General features: G+C 37.9%; 1 protein-coding gene and 1 pseudogene across 1 annotated transcript in view; one reads left to right on the forward strand and one right to left on the reverse strand.

Annotated features, from left to right (window-relative positions):
- The window catches only part of LRRIQ1 (leucine rich repeats and IQ motif containing 1), a 308,516-nt gene that overhangs the window by 200,223 nt on the left and 91,453 nt on the right, over positions 1-16,840 (forward strand). The gene's annotated exons all lie outside the window — the stretch shown is intronic.
- LOC138166660 (ATP synthase subunit beta, mitochondrial pseudogene) lies at positions 9,971-11,585 on the reverse strand (annotated as a pseudogene).

Here is a 16,840-nt window from a genome sequence, read left to right on the forward strand (position 1 = left end):
TCTCTCTCTCTCTCTCTCTCTCTCTCTCTCTCACACACACACACACATATAAAGTATAGGAAGCAGAAAAATGGAGGACAGTCAATTCTGTTCTCAGCTGCTCTTGGAGGAAAGGCAGAATCTTCCTAATCAGTCATCAGCCTCTAAAGAACAAAAAAAAGGACACTTGGTTTTACTCTAAACCGAGCAAAGCAGGAAAGCAGAGAAAGAGCAAAAATTAACTTAACAGGGGGACAGGATTGGATTGGATTTTGACTATTTTTCACTGAAACAAAGTCTAGTTTAGAGATATAGTCACTCTCTCCAGAAGAGAGAAGACACATGGCCCTTCTCTTTTAGCCTCCACAGTACACTTACAAGATTGCTGTGCTTTGCAGATAAACTGTTGAGACTAATACCTCTCATGCTCTGAAGCTACTTGGAAAAGTAGCTAAGGGGTAGGAGGGAACAAGAATTTACTAAGCAGTTCTTATATTCCAGGCCCCATTCTGAGCACTTTACAAATAGCATCTGATCTGATCTGATCCTTACAACAATCTTGGGAGGTAGGTGCTATTATTATCCTCATTTTGCTGTTGAGGAAATTGAGGCAGATTGCAATTAACTTGGCCAGGGTTACACAGCTGCTAAGTGTCTGAAGCAGATTTGAACTCATATCTTCCTCACTACAAGCATGGCTCTCTTAATTCCTACACAACCTAGCTAACTCCCCTTTGCCTTTCTTTCCCTAGATTGCTAGAACATGTTGATGTAGCAGTTATGAGTGAGAATACAGTCACAAAATGGTTTTTCCTTTTCTGTTACTTACTGTGATGAGCTAATAAACAGGTGTGGGAAATATATCTGGGAGGACTTGCAGCCTGCATTCCCCTGAAGTATAGGAGGTTGTAGTTTGGAACATGAGAAACAAGAATGATATTTCTTATTAAAAATGTGCCTCACACTTTATTTTTAGTAAATATCCTTTTACATTCCTTCCAAATCCATCAGCAAGCATGTATTCAATGCCTACTATGTGATGGGTACTATGCTGTATGCTGGGGAAATATACAAAGAATGAAATCATCCCTACTATCAAAGAACTGATATTTTAACATGATTAATTTTGACTGGACAAGGAGGTGCAGAGGTAAATGTTGGCTTCTGAGCTGTGGTTGAATAGATAGTGAACCCAAACATTCTAGAAAATGATATATAGCAGTGAAATATAGCATAATAACCAAGATAATTGATAATGAAAAGTTGATCTAGAGAGGTGGAAAAGATAATTTTTTGGGGGGGAAGTAAGTATGATAAATATTGCAGAGTTAAAACCAAGCTATAAGAATTGAAAGCAAGGAAATAGTCAAAGATAATTTCAAATCTATTTATATAGGAAACTTGAGGAATGGTGGTGCCACTGATTAAAACAGTAAAATCAGAAGAAAGAGCAGGTTAATGAAGAAAGGAAATGAATTTGTATTTGAACATGTTCAGTTTAAGGTGGGACATCCAGCTGGAGACATTTTATAATTATTTGGAGGTATATGTATGTGATGATCAGAATTGAGGTCAGGAAGAGGTATATAGATTTGGAAGTCATTTTCCTATTGATGAGAGCTGAAACCATGAAAGTGAATGAGGCTGTAAAAAGGAGAGAGCATAAAGAGAAAAGGGAAGATATCTACTCTAAAGAGGCAGGAAGAAGATGAGCATCCAATGAATGAGAACAAGGAGACTCTAGGGTAGTGATGGGGTGCTTGGGATCTATGTTTGTAAAATCTATTTGTAAACTCAATTTGTAATACCAATTTGTAACATCAGGAATGATGGGGTGCTTGGAATCTATATTTGTAATATCAGTCTGTAAAACTTTGTAACATCAATTTGTAAAACCAGTTTGTAAAATCACACTCCATTCCCCCCCCCTCCCCAGTCTCAGAGCATTAACGCTGTCCCTTCTCCCCCTGCCCCTAGCTTCAGAGCATTAACTCTGCCCATTAACAACTATCTCAGCTTGGAACAATAACAAGCTAGTCCTATGAATCCTTCACAAAAGTATCTATAAACATTCCAGCTTAGGCAACTATTATCTCCCCCTTGTATAGTGTCCCACTGCCCCCATGAATCCTTTGGTACCCTATCTCTAGGTTGACTCCTTGGCTGCCTCAATGAATCCTTCAGGACCCTATCTCTGGGTTAACTCCTTAGCCTATTATCCACACACTGAGTCTCAGCCTTGGTTCCCAGACATCAATCTTGTCAAGGTAGCAGACTGGGTACTTCTCCATCAGCCCTTGACCACTAGCTGATTGAATGACGTTTCAATCCTAAAACCACAACTCCAGGTAGCCCCGCCTTGGGCTTTTCCCCAGTGAACCATGGGCAATACATTACATTAAAATTGCATGTTCCTTTAAACACTGTCCCCACCTTAACTCCTCCCTAATCCCACCCTTAATCACCTAGTTAGCATAATTGGCAGGGGTTCTACTATGGATGATTCTATATAAATCTTAATTCTAACCCTTTGAGGTTGCAGGTCCCCTAAGGATCCTTGCCTGCTGTAAGGCATATAATAAACTTTTACTACTCTGACTCCAATTAGGCTTGAGTTGAATTCTTTCCAGACTGAATTGCAGGCTCTGCTCTTAAGATAAAGATCAGAGTTCCTGCTGAACCATTGTGAGCCATCCCTCATCAGTAGTAGGAGGAAATGAGAGGAGATAGTATTCAGTTGAGGGAATGGTCAACAGTGTCAAAGGTCAGAAAGGTCAAGGAGGATAAAGATTGAGCAAATCCCACTGGATATGGAGATTAGAAAGTTTTTTGTTATGTTTGAGAGAAGAGTTTCAGTAGAAGAGTTAGAGCAGAAACCCAGTGGTAATGCCTTAAGAAAGGTTTATGGGAGTGAGGAAAATAGAAGTAATGACTATAAATATGTTTTATTTTATTTTGAGTTCAAGAAATCTAGCAGTGAAGGGGAGGAATGAGATGACACTCATTGGCCAGATGAACTAGAAGAATCAAAGAATTCTTTCAGTATTGGGAGATTTGATCCTTTTTCTAGGTAGATAATAAGAATCTAAAGCAAGGGAAAGACTGAAAGTGCTACATGAGAGAAGGGGGGGTTGTGAAGGTTGTGAAGAATGTTGTGAAGGAATATCTCTGCCTCTGAGAGATAGTGTGGTGGGATGGTAGAAAAAGCATTGCCAGGGGTGGCCAGGTAGCACAGCGAGTAAAAGCACTGGCTCCAGTGTCGGGATGACCTGGGGATCAAATCCAGGCTCAGACACTTAGCACCCACCCAGAAACACCTGGCCATGTTACTTGAGAAAGTTACTTAACCCCAATTGCTTAAAAAAAAAAGAGAGAGAGAAAGCATTGCCTTTAGAATCCCAGAGATACTCTGTAGTTGTGTGGGTGTAGAGAAGCCTTTAGGTAGATAGCTGAACCTGGAGTCAGGAAGACTAGAGTTCAAATCCAACCTCAGACACTTGGAAGCTGTGTGACCCTGGGCAAGCCATTTGACCTCTGTTTGCCTCAGTTCACCTGTATAATGGGAATAATATTAATACCTACCTCCCAGTGTTGTTGTGAGGATCAAATAGGATGATATTTCTAAAAAGTTCTTAGCACAGTACCTTGCATGTAATGAACACTATATAAATTCCTATTCCTTTCCCTCTCCTTTCCCTTCTTTCAAAGCCTCAATTTCCTCATCAGTAAAATAGGAATAGTAATAATACCTGCAGCTTGGTGATATAGTAGTTTGTGGATACAGAAAGAGGAGATTCACACTTTTTTTTTCCATTTTAATGGTAAGATTCAGGGGTGCTATGAGAAATAAGTACTTTGCATACATTGAAATGAATATCAGATTTTTATTCTGTGACTTTAAGGAAGGAGAAAAAAGGTGATGTTAAGGAGGTTTAGAAATGAAGGAAGATCACTGAAGGTGGCCAACTTAGGTTGGATGGCTGGCCTTCATTTTCTAAGTGAAGCAGAAGACTAGGATATCTGCTGTAAATGTGGGTACTTTGGGGTATTAATTGGGTGATAGAAGAAAGGGAAATATCATATGTATATATATATACATATATACACATATACATATATAAATAATACATATCAGATAATCATTAAAATAATCTTCATAAAATATTCTTTGGGTTCCTTAAGTTTGTACCAGAAAAATGTCAGTTCAGTTCTCAAGTGAGCCTTCTTTCAGAACATTTGAATGAGTTCAATAGAAGGGAGTTGGGGGCAGAAGAGAATTTCCTGTTTAAAATGGGTATTCTCTTTTTAAAATGAACTTTTTAAACCTTGTCAATTTTTAAAGGGATCTGAATGAGTTCAATTAGAGATGACTGTATGCAGGACCATGAAAGTTCATAGCATTGGTAGGGACCTCAAAATACAAGCCTGCACATAAGACAAAAGATAACCGTAATAATATGTTTATCATTTCTTTAAAATAATTATATAAAAGACAACCTACTTACATCCACAGATTTCATTAATTCATTATGTGGCTCTGAGTTTGGATAACCTATAATACTCTATAATACTATCACTCCCTGAGGGAGCCCAGAGTGGGGGGAGGAGGCTAGCGGAATTATTTTCCAAGCATAATTTAATTATAGCAAGAAACAAGAGTCCTGCTAAGAGAACCTTCTTCAAGGTTATTACCAGATATTAGTGGAAAACACATACTCATCTGGGCCTGTTGCTTCTTATAGATCTTTTAAATAATTGATTCTTTTCAAACAGAGGAAAATGAACCTATGACCCTCACTCTGTGTTTCTTTCACTCATGAAAAGTACCAAAAAAAAAATGACAGACTCCAAATTTTGAGATAAAGCAATATATGACTAAATTGCAAACTCCTTGAGGGCAGGAAATTGCCCCCACCCCTTTGTAGCCCTAGCTTCAGGTAAATTATCTTCTGTATAGTAGGTGTATTAGATTGAATTGAATTGGGTGGGAGGAACAGATTCAGTTAGATTCATTTTAACATTTTGCATTTTGTATAGACTGTCTCCTGTTCTTAATGTAAAAGCAGGAACTTGTTGGAGCCTTCTGTTAAACTTTTAGTGTGACCATTTACACCTCAGAAATCTGCCATCACTACCAAATAGCTTGATTTGTTTATTTATTTTTATTGTCTAGACTTAACAAAGTATTAATGATACAGAATAAACTTAAACGCACATTTTTTTCCCCCTGGGAGAATCTGGTTGTTAAACATTTATTAGCACATCCTTGTATTGTTTTATAAATGTTACTTGAGCTTAGTAAGTACTCAGTAGCAGATTCAGGGAATAAAGTTACCAGCAGACTGGATGCCTGTTGACTGGAAAATAATAATAATAATAATAATAATAATAATAAGCATTTTAAAAGTCCTTTAAAGTTGACAAAATGTATCAACCTCATTTGAGCCTCACAATATATTCCTTAGTGCCACTGTCCCTCCCAACCTTACAGCTCTTGGGACCCATAGTTTCCTCCAAGGTTCAGCCCAGGGGCCATCCTGTCTCCCCACAAGACATTTCCTGATTCCTTCCTTGTTCTCTCCTTGCCAAAATTATTTTGTGTTTATTTAGTCATAGATGTGTTTTTCTCCCCCTTCCCCAGTAATATATTAGCTCATTGAGACAGCAGAGAATGTCTTTTTGTTTCTATATCTCCAACACCTGGCAAAAGGCTTTCCAAATAGTAGGTGCTTAATAATTATTTGTTGAATTGAATCTAATTACTTTATTATCCATATTTCCAGTCCTGATTTCCCTTCTTAGAATCAAATGTTCTCTATGCCTTTCAGATATTTTCCTTTCCCTAAATGTCCTACCAAGAATTCAGATTCAACATATCCTAAAGTGACCTCATTTTCTTTCCCCCTATATACCTGCCCATTCTTTGGACTTCACATTTTCTTTCTTTGGCAACACTATCCATTAGTCACTACTTTTTTTTTTTTGCTTTTTGGAGGGGGGAAAGTAGGGCAATTGGAGTTAAATGACTTGCCCAAGGTCACATGGCTAGTAAGTGTTAGGTGTCTGAAGCCAGATTTGAACTCAGGTCCTCCTGACTCCAGGGCCTTCACTGCACCACCTAGCCACCCCTAGTCACTACTTTTTTAAGCCATAGAGTTAACCTTAACTTTTCCCTCCCTCAATCCATCATATCCAAGTATTTGCTAAATCCTATCAATTCCATCTCTACAACAACATCTCCCTTGTTCTATATTTCTAATGTCACTACCTTAGAGTGGGTCTACATTTCTAACTGGCCGTTTTATTGAGATTTCTTGTTTTTTCATTTTCAGTCATGTATGAATCTTCATAACCCCTTTTGGGGTTTTCTTGACAGAGGTACTGGAGTGGTAATAGGTTTAAGTGACTTGCCCAGAGTCACACAGCTAGTAAGTGTCTAAGGCCATATTTGAACTCAGGACTCACCAGCTTTCTGCTTAGAGGTCTATGTACTGTACCACCTAGCTGTCTATTGACTCAGTATAAATCTTAGTTCCCAAAGTAGTTCCCTGTTTCAATATCTATCTTCTTAAGAATAGTCTTTGTTGTATCATTGGTCATATCAATCTTCTGCTCAAAAACTTCAATTGTCCATTGACTGATTGACTGATTTCTAGCACACCCATGGGACATTCAAAGTCTGGCTCTACAGTCTAGACCAATATTTATTTTTATTCTTATCTCAAATTACTCCCAAAGCATCATAAATTAGAGCAAGAAGGGACCTCAGAGGTCCTAGTTGAGAGAATTGAGGACCAGAGAGAGGTGGTGTCTTGTCTAAGGTCACACAAGTAGTATGTGACAGAGTAGAAATGTGAACCTTTGGTCCAGTGGTGTGCTTTTACTGTATCTTGGTGTATGCCTTTCTCTATGCTGCAGTCAAAAGAGACTACTTTCTATCCTCCTAAACACATTCTTTATTTCTTTTTCTCTGGACAGTTACTCACACTGTTCCCTTTGCCTAGAGTGTCTTCCCTTCCTATTTTTCTCGGTTGAATTCCTGTGCATTATTTAAGCAGAATATTGTGTAGAACTTACATAGAATATTGTGTAACACCTAAATCAATTTACCACGTGATAGATGTTATACTTACTCTTCTTGATATCTTATTTTTATCCCATAATATAAAATCCATGAAGAAAGGGACCATATCTTATTTAAATTTTTCATCCTAGTACAAAAATGCTCTGCTCACAGCATGTAACTAATGAATTATGAATGAATTAGTGAAAATGTGTGTAGACACACAGAATAGCAGCTTGGTGCAATGACAACACTGATTTTAGTATAAGAAGACCTGGATTCAAACCTTAAACCAATTTAATTTAAATTCAATTCAACTTAAACCAACATTTAGCATCTGTGATGGTAGGTCAGGCATTTAACCTCCACAGTTTCTCATCCATCAAATCGGCATAATGTATCCTATCTTTGTTGTGAGGAAAACAATAAGCTAAAGCATTATGGAAAGGTGAATGGTATTGCAAAATGTAGCCCAGATGACTTTAATCCCCCAACTATTCCCTAAGCTAATTGGCCTCCATAGAGGGCTCAAAAGAACATATTCATTTACATAACGTGGGGCATTTATTTAAGCTTAGAAATGTTAGTGTGGAAATATTCATCCTGACAATGACAAGGGTCAAGGATTCTTTTTTTTTTTTTAAATGAGAAGTATATATTAAAAGAAGTTTACTGAACACATTTATATCTTGTGAAAAGTGGTTTCTATTCTTACAGGTGTCCCAATGTCCCCATATAGGTTCCCTTAAATCTGGTAATCCCACAACACAGGAAATTTTGTATTCAGAGCCCAAATAATTTAAAAGATGTACATTAGTAGTTCACTCTCAGTGTTTTTTCTTTGCTCTTGACTATGTCCTTCAAGTGATTTAATTACTCCACCAAGGCAGACCCATATTTAATATTAGCAAAAAACTTTGAAAACTGTCAAGTAACTGTCATCCTGGAACCTTTTTTTTTTACTCCACAACCATGAAATATATTGGAACAAGCAACAGAACGATTAGTGTTTCAGTCATTCTTTGAGGCTTACATGTCTTAAATTTGGCATCACCCCCAAAGTTCCTGTTTTTAAGTTCTCTTCCTAACAATCCTGTTCTGTATCCATTAAGCCATTTTTTCCCTAGTAATTAATTTCATGTACATTTGAATCCATTCAAAAGAATAGGGATGTTGCTAGTCCCATACAAATAGCCCTCACAGAATTCCTGGTTTCATGCCAGTGCTGTCAGACTTCCAAAAACACAGATTGGATTGGTTAACCAAGAAGCCATAAACAGCCTATCAACAAGTATTTATACAGATGTTAATGAAATTAAAATTCTGTAAGTGTAACGTTTGTGCCAAGATCCAATCTTATGTTTGCTTCGTTTGTGAGGTATGATGCAATAACCTTTCTTAATAAACACATACGGAACATTTATACTTTCTAATATAAATCATATTTCTAGAGTATTTTCAGCATATAATCTATCCAAGTTACCAAAAATGTTTCCATACCATAGTTTTTTTTCCTTTTTCTCTATTTGAGTAGTTATGTTCAGACTATACCATAACTTTTGAAAGCTTACAAAAAAAAAGATATAGATTCTTTGCCCTCCACAAAATCAAGTGTTTAAGAATTACATTACTATAAAATGACATTAAGAGAAAGCAAAAGAAGTATATTATGGGAAAGGTGCCATCATCAGTGTGCAATAATATAAATGATCAACTTTCTCTTTTTATACTTCTCAATAATAATTGATTCTCGCTCCACTTCAGTATGAGACTACAGTTTAAAATATGAAAGTATAAATTTATTTGAAGCATATGGATTTGATAAGAGACTTTTATTCTGTCTGCAGTGAATAAAAGGAAAATACTTTTACCAGTAAAAATGTCTTCTTTGCCTTGAGCAAACCTTGCATAGCCAGAAGAATTGCCTGCTGTACTTTATGTTCCTTAAAGAAACTAGCAAAATATATGACACGAGTTTTCACTGCAGTCATGTAACTTGATAACAAATGATAATTCATCATTTCCAAATACTGAGATATTTCAGAATTTCAAGGATCCACGATTTCATTATTTTGAATACTCCATCCACAGTCTAAAATCACAACCACTCTGAGAATTGATCAAGAGTTAAGATTGCTATGACTGAAAAAACCCTTTACCATGAGATCAATGGAACACTTTTTTGGGGAGTATTCTCCCAGCTCCTACTTCCACCAACAGGTTGGAGTCTTGAAGGTTTATTGATGGCTTCAATGTCCTAGAGGCAACCCCTAGAAGTTGAGATTTCTTGTACAGTAACTCAAAGCCTCATCATGGTTCCCCATTATCACTCAGCTAGTGGGAAAAGGCTAAAAATAGACATCAGCTTTTATAAATGTGATTCATTGAAAAGATAATAAGAATAGTAGTTTAAAAAGCACTTCTTCTGGGGCGGCTAGGTGGCACAGTGAGTAAAGCGCTGGCCCCGGAGTCAGGAGAACCCTAGTTCGGCTCTGGCCTCAGACACTTAACACACACACACACACACACACACACACACACACACACACACACCTAGTCGTGTAACCTTGAGCAAGTTACTTAACCCCAATTGCCCTAAAAAAAAAAAAGCACTTCTTCCAAACTAGGGGCTTGCTCTTCCCTTGCAGAACCAAGGATCTCTGCGGAGATTGAATTCAAAACTAAAATATAGTGATAGTGAGGCACTCATATAGGGAAACTTTGTGGCAAAAGGGTACCTTCAGACTTCTGGTGCAGGAAGCTTTTTTTTTCTTTGCTTTACACAGAGCATTCTTTTTTTTTTTTGTGAGATGTACATTTTATTCAAAGTTTAAATAGTCTTCAGACAGTACACAGATTTCCCAACCAAAGTTCTCAAACCAAAGTGTAGTTTGCTCAGACAATTGAAATTGAAGGATGTGTGGCAGATGAAGGTAACTCCTCATGAATGCTCTTCAGCCAGTTTTTCAGCTTTTGTCATGGCTTCTTCAATGGGTCCGACCATATAGAAGGCCTGCTCTGAGAGATGGTCACACTGACCTGGCAAGATTTGTTGGAATCCCTTAATGGTTTCTTTCAGGGACACCAACTTCCCCATATGTCCTGTAAATACCTCAGCAACCTGGAACGGCTGTGACAAGAAACGCTGGATTTTCCTGGCCTGAGACACTGTCAACTTAACTTCTTCAGACAACTCATCCATACCAAGGATAGCAATGACGTCCTGAAGGGACTTACATAGTCCTGCAGAATCTTTTGCACACCTCGGGCAATATCATAGTGCTCATTGCCAACAATGTTGGGGTCCATGATCTGAGAAGTGGAGTCCAGAGGATCCACTGCAGGGTAAATGCCCAGCTCAGCAATGGCCCAGGACAGCACAGTGGTAGCATCCAAATGGGCAAAGGTGGTGGCAGGAGCTGGGTCAGTCAAGTCATCAGCAGGCATATAGATGGCTTGCACAGAGGTGATGGAACCCTTCTTGGCTGTGGTAATTCTTTCCTGCATGGTGCCCATATCAGTGGCTAAAGTGGGCTGGTAACCGACAGTAGAGGGGATTCTGTCTAGTAAAGCAGACACCTCTGAGCCAGCCTGAGTGAATCGGAAGATGTTATCAATGAAAAGCAGTACATCTTGACCCTCAGAATACTCTCTGAAGTATTCAGCCACAGTGAGGCCAGTCAAGGCTACCCGAGCCCGAGCGCCAGGTGGTTCATTCATCTGGCCATATACCAACGCTACCTTGGAAGTGGCATCCTTTAGATTGATGACACCAGACTCAGTCATCTCATGGTACAAGTCATTGCCTTCTCAGGTCCTTTCACCAACACCAGCAAACACAGAATAACCACCATGGGCCTTGGCAACATTGTTGATTAGTTCCATAATCAATAGTCTTTCCCACACCAGCACCACCAAATAGACCAATTTTGCCACCCTTGGCATATGGGGCCAAAAGATCCACAACTTTGATGCCAGTAACCAGGATTTCTTGCTCTATACTCATCTCTATGAATTCAGGAGCCTCATTATGAATTGCAGCAAAGTGTTTGGTTTTGATTGGACCCCTTTCATCGATAGGCTCTCCAATCACATTCATGATTCTTCCTAGAGTCTTAGGTCCCACAGGGATTTTGATTGGGGCACCAGAATCTAGGACCTTCTGCCCTCTGACCAAGCCTTCAGTACCATCCATAGCAATAGTCCGTACTGTGTTGTCACCCAGATGTTGGGCCACCTCCAGAACCAGCCTGGTTTCCCTGTCCTGCACTTTGAGGGCATTGAGGATGGGAGGGAGCCCCTCATCGAATTGCACGTCCACCATGGCCCCAATGACCGCCACGATGTGCCTGCTGACCGCCCCGCACTTGGGGGCAGGGGATGTCAAGGCTGCATAGTCCCGGGCCTGCTGGTTCATGGCTGGGGCCTCCCGCAACAAGGTCTGGGTCTGGGGCAACAGCGCCGAGGCGCTGAGGCCCCGAAGGGCGCCCGAGGCCAAGGCTGTGGCAGCGCAGCTCAACAGCCCCAACATGGCGGAGTCTGGGGAGAGCTTCACACAGCATTCTTAAAAGTTCTCCTTATATCTAGCTTTCTTCTGGGATCCAAGTATTGGTGGCCAGCTGGCTCTGCTCACTAGAATTTACAAATCCCTGAGGTCATTAAGGTCCTTAAGGGACTGTCTTTATATATCCATCTACAGCCAATTTCATCTGTTATTAGCTGCTGATAATACCTCTGTTGGATTCTGCAACTTACTACTGTTGTCAGTGGAATGATTCTGGTGACTCTTCCACCTTTTGAAGGTCACGTGGCTATTAGTTTTGTATTCAGATACTCTTTAAGATCATAGGAGAACAAGCACAAAAGAAATAAGGGAACCATGTGCTTCCAAGGACATGGTGACCACTCTTCCATATGGTGCCAAAAAAAAAATCAGATTGACAGGTCATGCTATTTTGGGCAAATTCATTTCCAGCTCTGCACCTTCTGAGTCAGAGAAGAATTTTCATAATCTCATAGTACCAACTTCTCACTAATTCATGACTTGAAATCAGTTCCCCAAATGTTGGACTGTATCCAGGCAGTCACCCTCTACACTTGCTCTAAGGACTAGTTCCACAGTGGTCAGCCCCCTTTTACACCAACCAAGTTATCAGCTTCTCAAAATTGAAGTAGCCCAGGATATCAGACATAGAGTTCATTTCCAGTATCATCCTTGAAATCCTTCTAGTTTAAAAGAATGTGCTAAAGCTTATGATATAATCCTTATTAATGTAGTCATTTCCATATCTAAAGAGGGCTTTAATGGAAAAATAGTGAAATACTCATGTGAAATCAAATTAGCTTCTGGAAAGTAGGTATGATCTTGTTTTCTTGTGTCCACAGTACACATTCATAGTTAAAATTTTAATAAATTCTCTTCCTTCATTCCTTCCTTCCTTCCTTCCTTCCTTCCTTCCTTCCTTCCTTCCTTCCTTCCTTCCTTCCTTCCTTCCCTCCTTCCTTCCTTCCTTCTTTTCTTCCTTCCTTCCTCCCTCTCTCCCCATTCGCCCTTTTCTGTCTGCATGAAAAAGAACAGTCTACCTCACCCTGGCTCAAATGAGGATTGGCTTAAGGAACTGGGGAATATGAAGAAGAAGACTTGGGAGACAGTGGATTATAGCTTTCTTGAAATTAAAGGGATCTTTTGGGAGATGCTAAGGTAAAGAAATTCAATGAAGATTTTGACAAAATCCTGTAAAGGAAGTTATCATATATATTGATACTCAGTGACTTCAGTATGGACCTGGGCACAAAAGAAAATGGCAAAGGCTGTTTTGTATAATATGTTTCAGGCTTAAGAAACAAAGAGGTCAAAAAAGTTCTAAACTCTTCAGAAGTATAACTCAATCTATCATGAATACTTTCTTTCAGAAGAATATTCAAGAAGTTATGGTAAACATGAATAAACATCACAAAAAATTATATTGATTATATCTCGACAGGACATGACAACATTATAGGTGCTTGATGTTTATTAATTAATGGAATCACTAACTGGTTACTGATGTCAGAGCCATACCAGGATCAATTTCATATGTATAATCAGACCATCAATTAGTTGAGTCAAACTTAACAGTAAATTAGAAGAAATCAAATCTAATCACAATAGTTTTACCCTGAACTATTCAAACAAAGCAATTGAGCTAAGAAAAAACGGGGTCAGAAATTAATAAAGCAAAGGGCATTGAATCTGCCTATCTCACCAAATTTCCTATAGAAATGAATTAATATAAAGCATTCACCCCTAACAAGGAAACTTTTCTCAGTCTTTATCCTTCTTGACCCCTCTGTAGCACTTTTTACTGTTGATAATCTCCTCTTCCTAGTTAATCTCCCTGAGTTTTTGTGATACCACTGTCTGCTGGTTCTCATCTTACCTTTATGACTACTCCTCAGTCTCTCTGCCTCTCATTGTTAATGTCCCTCAAGGCTCCATTTTGGGCCCTTTACTTTTCTCTTTTTACATCTACTTTTTTTGGTGATCTCATCTTCTTACAAGTTCAATTATTATCTCTTTGTAGGTAACTCCCAGAGGTGTGTATATATATCATATATATATATATATATATATATATATATATATATATATATCCACACAGCTACAGTTTATTTCCTAATATCTAGTCATGCATAATCAATTCATTGTTGGACATCTTTAGTTAGATATCCTACTGATATCTCAAACTCAGAATGTCCAAAATAGAACTCATTATCTCTCTCTTCCCCAGACCTGTGTTTCCTCCAAACCTTGCTATTTCTATATTTCTATTGAATGCACCATGATCCTTCCAGTCACTCACTTTCACAATTTTAGAGTCATCCCAAAATCCTCATTCTCCCCTCATCCATATCCAGTCATTTGCAAATTCATATCAACTCTACTTCCATTACCTTGTATCTATCACACTTCTTTCATGTGGCCACCACTCTAGTTCAGGCCTCATGAGTCCCTCACCTGGACTATTGCAATAACCTCCTAATTGGATTTTTGGGCAACAATCTGTCACTTCTTCAATCCATTCTCTATCCAGTTGCCAAAATAATCATCCTGAAGCACAAGTATGACCATAACACTCACCCAAGCAAGAAACTTCACTGACTTCCCATTATTTGTAGGATAATATAGTCTTCACATAGTTATTTAAAACCCTTCACAAATTGGTAATCAGTCAATCAATCAACATTTTTAAGTTCTTACAAAGAAACAAAAGACAGTCTCTGGCCTCAGAGTAGTGGGAATCCCTCCTTCTTTGTGTCTCCCTTTTTCCCCTTTATTTTTAAGGTTGGAGGAACATAAGTACAATTGCTAAAAAACAATTTTCACAGAAATTGAGAGGCTAATTAATAGAAAGATACCCCTTTAGTCATGGTTCTGTAGTACCAATATCATTAAAATGTTAGTACCTAAGGTTGTCTTTGCAAAATAATGACACATATCCCTTACTGTCACGTGGAAGACCAGAGTTTGATTCATTAACAGGAAGAGATGAGTGCTTTAGAAAAGCTCTTTTGTGTAGTCAAAGACTGCAGTATTTGGAATCAGACAACACTGGTTTGAATCCTCTGCCTCTTACTATCTATGAAAACAAAGGCTTAATAAACACTGTTTGTATTGTCTGTAAAATAAGGGAATTTTCCTAGATAATCTTGAACTGTATAGCTATGATCTACAATACCTATGATAGGGAAATTAAATTTTTTTTTAGAGTGGTAAGGAAAGGATCTAGTAGTACTCATATCTCAACCATACTAGAAATTGATCATCATCAAAACAATCTTGTACTGGTTAAAAGACAGAAATGCTGATCAATGGAACAAATAACACCCAGAAGTAAATGAATATAATAGCGTAGTATTTGATAGACCAAGATATTACAAACACTGGTATAAGAACACATTATTCAATAAAACCTACTCGGAAACCTGTAAAGCATTTTACCAGAAATTAGGTTTAGATGAACAGCTCACACCATGTACCACAATAACCACTGAATTGAAACATGACCTAGATATGAAAGATCTTATCATAAACAAATTAAAGAAACAGTAGAGGAGATATCTTTCACAGATATGCAAAAGGGAAGAGTATTTAAAGAAACAAGGGATAGAGAGGATCACAGGGAATAAAATGGACAGTTTTTATTACATAAAATTGACAACTTTTTTTCCATAAAGAAAACCAGTGCAATTAAAATTTAAAAAAGAAATGTAAACTGTGGAAAAAAATTCTTTGCAGCTAATTTCTCTGTTAAGGTATGATATTCAAGATATATAGGGAATTGATACAAACAAATGTATAAAAACAAGAGCCATTTATTTCCCTTAATGGTTAAAGGATGTAACCATTAGTTTTCTCAAAAGAAAAAAAAAAAGGTAATCTATATATAACCTTATAACCACATGGGAAAATGTTTGAACTCCCTAATAATTAGAGAAATGCAAACTAAAATAACTCTGAAGTCCCATTTCATACCAATCAGACTAGCAAAGATGACAAAAAAAATGAAAGTTGCAATTTTTTGGAGGGATTGTGTAAATACTTTAATACCCTGTTGGTAGAGTTCTATTCTCCAACCATTCTGGAAAACAATTTGTAGTTGTACCCAAAACGTCACTAAACAGCACATAGGTTCAAAGAGATTTATAGTAGCTCTTTTTGTTGTAGCAAAGAACTGGAAACAATGCCCATCAAGTTGGGAACAGTTAAATATATATATCAGAAACCTTGTATAAACTGATGCAGGGTGAAGTGAGCAGATGCAGTAGAACAATATATACAATAACTAAAGCATCACAAAAGAAAACAAATTTGAAAGAATTAAGAACTCTAGTAAATGCAGTGACCAGATATGACTTAATAGGAGTGTTTTTTAAACATTATTATTACTTTTTATTTTGAATTCTCAATTCTCTCTCTCCCACCTATGAAGAAATCAATCTATATGATGCCCATTATCTAAGTAAAATTATACCTGTCAAAATATTTCCATATTAGTCATGTTGAAAAAAAAAGAAAAGAAAAATAAAGTGAAAAAAAATTCTTCATTCTGCACTGAGTTCAATAGTTCTCTCTCTGGAGATGGATAGCATTTTTTATTATAAGTCCTTTCGGATTGTCATGGATCATTGTATTTATCAAAACAGCTTAATTATTCATAATTGATCATTATTACAATATTGCTATTACTATGTGTAGTGTTCTTCTGGTTTTGCTCCCTCCACATTGAATCAATTCTTATGACTTCCCAGATTTCTCTGAAACCAACCTTCTTGTCATTTCTTATGGCACAATAGTATTCCATCATAATCATATACCACAACTTGTTCAAACTTACTTCAACTGATGGGTATCTTCAATTTCTGATTTTTTGCCACCACAAAAGAGTCTCTCTCTCTCTCTGTCTCTGTCTCTCTCTTTCTCTTTCTCCGTCCCTCTCATTTATGTACAAACATAATATGTATGTATTCATATATGTGTGTAGATAAATATATACATAGATATTATATATGGGTCCTTTCCCTTTTTCTTTGGGGTATATTCCCAAAAAGGTTTTTTAGGGGGGACAGTTTGACTATCAGTCAAAGGTAGGGGTGTAACTCTTGGGGAGGTGGGCTCACTTCTTTACCACCACTGGCTTCTGGCTGCACCAGATGGCACTGGCCTAGTGGAGGGCAACCATTTGAATGTTCACTAAAACCCCCACTGCTGGGCCATTGTGTGAAGCATCCCCTTAGCTATTGCTCATCCCTCTCCAG

Source organism: Petaurus breviceps, unplaced genomic scaffold (assembly GCF_028583685.1).
Source record: "Petaurus breviceps papuanus isolate PSGF00001 unplaced genomic scaffold, PetGlider_PUasm1.0 225, whole genome shotgun sequence".
NCBI lineage: Eukaryota > Metazoa > Chordata > Mammalia > Diprotodontia > Petauridae > Petaurus > Petaurus breviceps.